This window comes from Triticum aestivum, chromosome 5A (assembly GCF_018294505.1).
Source record: "Triticum aestivum cultivar Chinese Spring chromosome 5A, IWGSC CS RefSeq v2.1, whole genome shotgun sequence".
Lineage (NCBI taxonomy): Eukaryota > Viridiplantae > Streptophyta > Magnoliopsida > Poales > Poaceae > Triticum > Triticum aestivum.
The window spans coordinates 658,414,469-658,423,886 of NC_057806.1; positions in this window are offsets into that span (position 1 = coordinate 658,414,469).

Sequence of the window (9,418 nt, forward strand, 5' to 3'; positions counted from 1 at the left end):
AACGGATTCACAGCTAAGCCACCCACTGGGGGATTTCACACGCAAACAAAAGCAACAACAATTATAGGAAAATTTATAACACTCTTGTCTTTGATAAATAGACTACAGAAGTTTTTCTTATTACATCTCATCTGAGTGAAAATTCAAGTGTGAAAGGGGCGGAGCAGTTCTGCATTCCAAGCTCGTGGCTCATCGATCTGGCGATCGACATTGTAAAGGTGATACGCTCCATTGTGGAGGACTCTGGTGACGATGAAGGGACCTTCCCAAGTAGGAGCGAGCTTGTGTGGTTTCTATTGATCCACTCAGAGGACCAAATCTCCTTCTTGGAAAGCCCGACTCTTCACATTTCTGGCATGGAATCGACGCAAGTCTTGCTGATAAATGGTCGATCGGATCATAGCCATTTCTCTTTCTTCTTCCAGGAGGTCGACTGTGTCTTGCCGGGCTTGTTCTGCTTCATCTTCGGTATAAAGCTCGACTCGGGGTGCATTGTGAAGTAGATCACTCGGCAGGACTGCTTCCGCTCCGTAAACTAGAAAGAACGGAGTTCTTCCAGTCGACCGATTCGGGGTAGTCCTCAATCCCCACAGAACCGACGGAAGCTCGTTGACCCAAGCGCCTGCTGCGTGCTTGAGGTCACGCATCAGCCGAGGCTTTAGTCCCTTGAGAATCAGACCATTTGCCCTTTCTGCTTGTCCATTCGACTGGGGGTGGGCGACCGATGCGTAGTCGACTCGTGTGCCTTGAGAGGAGCAAAAAGCTTTGAACTTGTCTGAATCAAAGTTTGACCCATTGTCGATGATGATGCTATGCGGGACTCCATATCTGAATGTTAACTCTCTGACGAAACTGATAGCAGTGCAAGCATCAAGATTCTTGATAAGCTTAGCTTCAATCCATTTGGTGAACTTGTCAACTGCCACAAGCACATGTGTGAAACTGCTCCTGCCTGTTCTCAATGGGCCAACCATGTCCAGTCCCGAAATAGAGAAGGGCCAGACGAGTGGAATGGTCTTCAAGGCTGATGCAGGCTTGTGCGACATGTTGGAGTAGAACTGGCACCCTTCACACTTGTCGACTATCTCTTTTGCCATTTCATTCGCCCTTGGCCAGTAAAATCCCGCTCAGTATGCTTTAGCCACAATGGTCTGAGAGGACGCATGATGACCATAGGTCTCCGAGTGGATATCATCAAGGATTATCTGACCTTCTTCTGGTGTTATACACTTCTGACCGACTCCAGTTGCGCTTTCTCTATACAACTGTCCCTTTATGACTGTAAAGGCCTTGGATCGACGGACGATCTGTCGAGCCTCTTCTTCGTCCTCCGGGAGTTCCTTTCTCAGGATATACACGATGTACAGTATCGTCCAGTCAGGGGTAATTGCCAAAACTTCCATGATTAGGTCGACCACTGCCGGAATTTCAACTTCAGTCGGATCTGTGGCACTCTTTGGTTGCGGGGCTTCATCTGTAAAAGGATCTTCTTGGACTAATGGCGAGTGGATGTGTTCCAAAAACATATTGCTGGGGATGGCTTCTCTCTTGGAGCCTATCTTTGCCAAATCATCAGCCGCTTGATTTTTCAGTCGGGGGATGTGATGAAGCTCTAACCCCTCGAATTTCTTCTCTAACTTTCTCACTGCATTGCAATAACCAGTCATAGCTGGACTTCTGACGTCCCATTCTTTCATCACCTGATTAACCACCAAATCTAAGTCGCCATAGACCATGAGGCGACGGACGCCGAGTGAAATGGCCATGCGCAACCCATACAAAAGTGCTTCATATTCTGCTTCGTTATTGGAGGAATCGAAGTGAATCTGGAGAACATATCTGAGCTTATCTCCTCGGGGGGAAACCAATACTACCCCAGCACCGGAACCATTCAGCATCTTAGATCCATCGAAGAACATGGTCCAGTGCTCCGAGCGAACTTGAGTCGGAAGTTGCTGTTCGATCCACTCGGTGATGAAATCTGCAATTGCTTGGGACTTGATAGCTTTCTTTGCCTCAAACTTGATATCTAGGGGAAGAAGTTCAATCCCCATTTGGCCACTCGACCAGTTGCATCTCTGTTGTGCAAAATCTCTGATAGTGGAGCGTCACTGACGAATGTAATGGAATGATCAGAGAAGTAATGTGCAACCTTCTTCGTGGTCATATAAATCCCATATACAAGCTTCTGGTAATGAGGATATATTTTCTTTGAAGGAGTCAAAACTTCAGAAACATAATATACTGGGCGCTGAACTTTGAAGGCCTTTCCTTCTTCTTCCCGCTCGACCTAAGTACTGTACTGACAACTTGTCCTGTGGCTGCAATGTAAATCAGCAAATGCTCCTTACTGATTGGGGCAGCAAGCACCGGCTGGGTGGAAAGCAGAGCTTTGAGCTCTGTAAACGCTGCATCAGCTTCTGGAGTCCACTCGAACTTGTCGGACTTCTTCATCAGTCGGTAAAGAGGCAATGCATTTTCACCAAGGTGAGAGATGAATCGACTTAAAGCGGCCAAGCATCCTGTAAGCTTCTGGACGTCATGCACACGCACAGGACGTTTCATCTGGAGTATAGTGCCAATTTTTTCAGGATTGGCGTCGATTCCCCGTTCGGAAACGAGAAAACCGAGTAACTTCCCACCTGGAACTCCGAACATGCACTTTGACGGATTGAGCTTGATATCATACCTCCTGAGGTTGGCAAAGGTTTCAGCAAGGTCAGTCAGCAGGTCGGAACCCTTCCGTGACTTGACCACAATATCATCCATGTATGCCTCCACATTCCGACTGATTTGAGTGAGCAAACACTTCTGAATCATCCTCATGAACGTGGCTCCGGCATTCTTGAGGCCGAACGGCATGGTGACATAACAGAAGCACCTGAATGGAGTGATGAAAGCTATTTTGATCTCGTCGGGCCCGTACAGACGGATCTGATGGTACCCGGAATAGGCGTCTAGGAAAGACAAACACTCACATCCAGCAGTCGAGCCGACTATCTGGTCGATGCGGGGGAGAGGAAAATGATCTTTCGGGCAGGCCCGATTGATATGCTTGAAATCAATGCACATGCGAAGTGACTTGTCCTTCTTGGGGAGCATGACAACATTGGCAAGCCACTCGGAGTGGTAAATTTCTCGGATGAACTCCGCTGCTAAGAGCCGAGCCACCTCCTCGCCAATGGCCTTCCTCTTCTAGACGGCGGACCGTCGAAGATGTTCTTTCACAGGTTTAAATTTTGGGTCGACTCATAGATGGTGCTCAGCCAGCCCCTTGGGAACTCCAGGCATGTCAGCAGGTTTCCATGCGAAGATGTCCCAGTTCTCACGGAGGAACTGGATGAGCGCTTCTTCCTATTTGGAGTCGATCGTCGTTGAGATGTGAGTCGGAGCGGCGTTTGGATCGGTCGGGTGAATGTAAACTGCCTTCATTTCACCGGATGACTGAAAAGCTGATTCTGAAGCAGGCTTCTTAGCTCATAGCAACTCACTCGGATCTGCAGTCTTCTGATACTCTTGCAGCTTGACCACCGCCATCTGAGCATCAGCAATCTTTGAGCCTTTCTGAAAACACTCTTCTGCTTTCTTCCGATTGCCTGTAACAGTGATCACACCTTTGGGACCAGGCATCTTCAATTTGAGATACACATAACATGGTCGAGCCATGAAGCGTGCATAAGCTGGCCTGCCCAAAATAGCATGATAAGCACTTTGGAAATCCACAACTTCGAATGTCAACTTTTCCTTGCGGTAATTCATGGAATCACCGAAAACCACATCAAGAGCAATTTGGCCGAGTGACTCGGCTTTCTTCCCAGGAATGACTCCCTGGAAACTCAATTTACTGGTGCTGAGCCTGGACATCGGAATGCCCATCCCTTTCAATGTTTCTGCATACAATATGTTCAAACCGCTGCCTCCATCCATCAGGACTTTGGTCAGTCGAGTGCCTTCGATAACTGGGTCGACCACCAGAGCTTGCCTCCCAGGGGTGGCAATGTGCGTAGGGTGATCAGACTGGTCGAATGTGATGGCAGTCTGGGACCACTTCAGATAATTGGGTGTTGCCGGAGCAACCATATTTACCTCACGGTTAATAACCTTCAGTCGACTTTTGCTCTCAACATCAGCAAAAATCATCAGGGTGGAATTGACCTGGGGGTACCCATCGTCACTATCTTCCTTGTCCTCAACTTTGTCCGACTCCTTTTCCTTATCTTTGGACTGCTTGCCCTGAAACTACTGGATCAGAAGCCGACACTGTCGAGTGGTATGCTTTGGGTAAATGAGTTTATCCTCTTCATCTTTCTTGGTGTGGATGTGACACGGTAGATCCAAAACATCATTTCCATCTTGGTCTTTAACTTTCTTGGGGTTCCAAGGTCCTTTGGGTTTTCCCTTAAATTTTCCCTGGGTTATGGCCAGGGCCTCCCCAGGAGTGGCTGGCTCGGCTTTCCACTTCTGTTTCCGACTGGAATTTCCTCCGGTTTCCTGGGCGACTGCTTTATGCTTGCCACTCCGGAGTCGATCCTCATCTTCACCATTAGCGTATTTGGTGGCAATCTCCATCATCCGATTCAGAGACATCTCTCCGGTTCGACCGAACTTCAGATTCAATTCTCTGTACTTAACGCCTTCTTTAAAGGCACAAACTACTTGATGATCTGGTACATTTTCAACTGTGTGATGCAATGTGATCCACCTCTGGATGTAATCCCTCAGAGTTTCATTCGGTTTCTGCCCGCAAGACCGCAATTTTGTAAGGCCTGCAGGTCGCTTGCATGTTCCTTCAAATGTGGTGACAAACACTCGGGAGAGATCCTCCCAAGTGTAAATGCTGTTGGGTGCTAACTGATTCAGCCACGCTCTGGCCGAGCCTTCTAACATGAGAGGCAGGTGCTTCATGGCTACCTCATCGTTCCCACCACCAATCTGGACAGCCACTCGGTAATCTTCGAGCCAAGTATCGGGCTTGGACTCATTGATGAACTTACTAACTCCAGTCGCCAACCTGAAGTTGGGAGGAATTACAGCGGCTCTGATGGCTCCACTGAAACACTCCGGCCCTGAAACATGTACTCTGCTACTGGTAGGCGCATCTCTGTCATGGCCTTCTCAGTGAGCTCTATTCCTGTCGACCAAACCTTAAATGAGAATGGATCTTGCATCAAAGCCTGATTCCCTGGGGTCGACTAGAATTCTCCGCCCAACACTATGAGGGCGTCTGTCCACTTGCTGTCGAGGCACATATGATCCACTCCTCGGGGGAGGGGTTGGCACTCGACGTCGATCATCACGATCGAATCGGTGATCATACTGCTCATTCCTTCTGTACTGATCACGCCGGTCTCCATGTCCCTCACGCCTCGGAGGCGATCTTTGGCTGTGAGCCGACTGGACTGTATCCGCTGCAACGGATCGACTGTGGATCCTATTCCGCGACTGAGAAAAAGCGGAATTCTGGTCTCCCGCTGCCCGGAGCAACACTCTGATTTGCAACAAGCCTCTGCCAGCCTCTGACTGGGAGGGCTGAATCGACTATGCTATACGGGCCGCAACCGCAAAATTCTGAATCGGAGTATGATATACCTGCGGGGGCGGAAAGAGTTGACGTCGACTGGATTCTGGAGCCCGTTGACGCGCTCGCTCGTCAAGTATTCGCTGGAGATTCTCCAGTCGAGTGCGCTCGGCCAAGTTAGCCAAGCGCGCGTCCTCCAAGGCTCGGGCCTCGGGGGTTTCTCCAACGATAGGAGTGTGGAGTGCATCCATGTTCCGGCGGCGAAGTTCCTCCCGCTGCAACGACGTGAGAGGCTCGGGGAGATACTCCTCGTGAGGACGCAACAGGTCGCCCCCATCCGCGCCTCCGTCAGTGCGGGGGAAACCGGGAGGACTGTGTGGCCCATCGATCACCAGAACCTCTGCAGCTGGGTCACTGCTGTCGCATTCGGATGCGGTCTCTGCGGAGCCAGTCGACAGGTCAAACAGGCCGTAGAGGGATTCGTCGGGCTCGATTGCCGTGACTTGTGGGGTGGCCCACTGGCGGGCCACCGCATGCCTCACCCACCTCTGAAGCCTCGACCGACCGGAGCGCTTGCACCGGCGAGAAACAGGGCGGGGAGATGCCACGGGAGCCGACCGATATTGGGTCGACGGCTGCCGCAAGAGGACACCACGGACGCATGCGCGAAAGTGCGTCGCCCCGCGGATGGGGAGCGCGTCAACGTCGAGTGGAGCCTCCTGAAGCCAAGCGGGGTCGTCGGCGATGAACGTGAGCGCGCCGAGACGGATCTCGCGGCCCTCCACCAAAGCTCCGCTCGAAACCATGATCAAGGAGATCGGAAAAAATCGCAACTTCTCAAACTAGGCGCTAAGACTCCTAGCCTCACGGTGGGCGCCAACTGTCGTGGTTCTAACTCTGACAGTGATGTAGGGGGGTATGTATGGAGAGTCTAGATCTTAGCTATGGAGGAGTTGTAAGCACATGAGGATTACGAGTTCAGGCCCTTCTCGGAGGAAGTAACAGCCCTACGTCTCGGTGCCCGGAGGCGGTCGACTGAATTATGTGTGTATGAATAACAGGGGTGCCAACCCTTGATACTGAGGAGGGGGGTGGCTTATATAGAGTTTGCCAGGCCCCTCCTGCCCTCAGTAATGCAAGGTTTAAAGTACATTAAGACTGGGGGTTACTGGTAACGCCCCTAATAAAGTGTTATGATGACCATAAAAGCTACTTAATGACCGACCATTTGCGTGCAGGGTGACTTTAGATCTCCTGGCAGTTGAGTGGTTGGAATTTGGTCGAGTGAATGCTTCGTGGTCGAGTGTCTTGAATCTGTCGAGTGGGATACCTCCAAGTCGATTGAAAGGTGACTTCTTCTAGGGATGTCCTTGGGTAGGGTACTTAGGACAGGTCCATGCCCCTATCCTAGGTACATAGCTTCATCACCCATCACAATCCCTATCTCTCGCATTACATTATTTGCCATTTGCCTCCCGTTTTCCTCTCCTCCCAATTCACCCTTGCCGTTTTATTTGCCCTCTCTCTCTATCCTCCCTCTCTATTTGCCTCTTTTTGCCCGTTTGCTTTGATTTGTTCGTGTGTTAGATTGCTTGTTTGTCACGATGGCTCAAGATACTACCAAATTGTGTGACTTCACCAATACCAATAATAATGATTTCCTTAGCACTCTGATTGCTCCTCTTACCGATGCTGAATCTTGTGAAATTAATACTGCTTTGTTGAATCTTGTTATGAAAGATCAATTCATCGGCCTTCCTAGTGAAGATGGCGCTACTCATCTGAATAGCTTCGTTGATTTATGTGATATGCAAAAGAAAAAAGATGTCAATAATGATGTCGTTAAATTGAAGCTATTTCCTTTTTCGCTTAGAGATCGTGCTAAAGCTTGGTTTTCGTCTTTGCCTAAGAATAGTATTGATTCATGGAACAAGTGCAAAGATGCTTTTATCTCTAAGTATTTTCTTCCCGCTAAGATCATCTCTCTTAGAAACGATATAATGAACTTTAAACAACTTGATCATGAACATGTTGCACAAGCTTGGGAGATAATGAAATTAATGATACGTAATTGCCCTACTCATGGTTTGAATTTGTGGATGATTATTGTCGTGGTATTTCTCACGGGGGGCTTGCGAGTCGACAGATGCCACAAGGGCTTAGTGTGTGGGTAAGACTGCTGCTGATAGGCCCGGGAGCGGGTATGCGAGTAGCACGCGGTGGTTTACCCAGCTTCGGAGCTCTCCGGAGAGATAATACTCCTACTGCTGCATGTCTGAGTGTATCTGACATATCTAGTACAGAGTTGCTCCTGGAGCTATATCTGGGATCAGTGCCATAGGCATCTGACTTGGTAAATGCATGTATGTGGTATGCTAGTGGCCGGCTATGTATGGCCATGGCTTGCGGCCGTGAGTGTGTGTGAGTGTCCATCATCCTGGATGGATGGATGGATGCCCATATATATAGGCATGGCTAGCTTAGAGAGTAAGCTATGTAGGCATGGTGGGGTGTCATGCTTGTCCCCTGGGTCACTTCATAAATAGTGCCAGGGGACAAGTTACACTATATATGATGGCATCGAGGTACAGCCGTCTTGTCCGCGGTATGGCCGCCACGTCGGGGTCTTGTCGATGTTGCTTCGGGCTGCAGTCGGCAGCCGGCTGGCTGGTGCAGTCGGCAGCCGGCTGGTTGGCGTAGTCGGCAGCCGGCCGGCTGGCGCAGTTGGACTGAGGGGCTTTGATACCGCGCATGGTACTAAGCCGTCTGCGGGAACTAACGTCTCAGGCCAAGCGGCCAGCCCCCGGGCCAACTCTGGCTGGTGCCGGGGCGAACAGTGATGCTACTGTAATAAAATGCGGAGACAGCCCCCGAGCATCGCTCATGGTTATCCATGCTTGCGTGGTGCAAAAAATATGCGGGTGAGGAGCTCACATTGATTTTCGTGTAGTCGCGGTCGTCGAAGACAGCCGGCGCGACTCGGTGCTCGCGGAGCGCATTGGCGCACCCGCTGGGTGAAGCCTTCGAGCCTCCGGGTGCTCGGAGGGGGGTCCCGGCCGGTCAGGCTCGACCGGCTAGGCGGCGAGGCGTCTTGCAGCGCCCCTTTTTTTCTGCCGGCTGCTGACAGCCGGACAAAACTCTTCTCTTGTCTGCAATCTTTGCGGGGGCGCGTCAGCGCACCCGCTGGGTGTAGCCCCCGAGATTCGGGATGACTACTGAGCAGTCGGGCCGGATCTCCCGGCAACTACTTTGTCTTCTGTCTCGCGGGGGCGCGTCAGCGCACCCGCTGGGTGTAGCCCCCGAGATTCGGGCCGACTGCTGAGCAGTCGGGCCGGATCTTCCGGCAACTACTTTGTCCTCTCTCTAGCGGGGGCGCGTCAGCGCACCCGCTGGGTGTAGCCCCCGAGATTCGGGCCGACTGCTGAGCAGTCGGGCCGGATCTTCCGGCAACTACTTTGTCTTCTTTTTCTTCCGGCCGGGTGGGCGGACCCCGACACAACAGTCGGGCTCTTTGCAGCCGGACAAGTAGCCAGCGGTCGGATGCACACACACATTTTTTCTTTCTTGCCAATCGGCCGTGGGCATCCGGCCATCTCACCCGGTCACTCCTTTTTTTTCAGCCAGCATGGGCAGCCGGTCTTCTTTCCACCGGCCCCATTTTTTTTCTTTTTTTTTCAGTCGGCCACGGGCAGCCGAACAGCGGGAGCTGGCAGCCGGCCGGGCCGGGCAATGGGCGAGCAGGGAGCCGGCAGCCGGCCAGGTGGCGGGCGAGGCCGGCGGGCCGGCAGGACGCCCGGATGCGGAGCAGGTGGCCGGCGGGGCGACTCGGCGATGGAGCAGCTGGCCACGGACGGGGCCGGCCTGGCAGGTGCGGAACGGGAGGCCGGGCGCAGCCGGCCA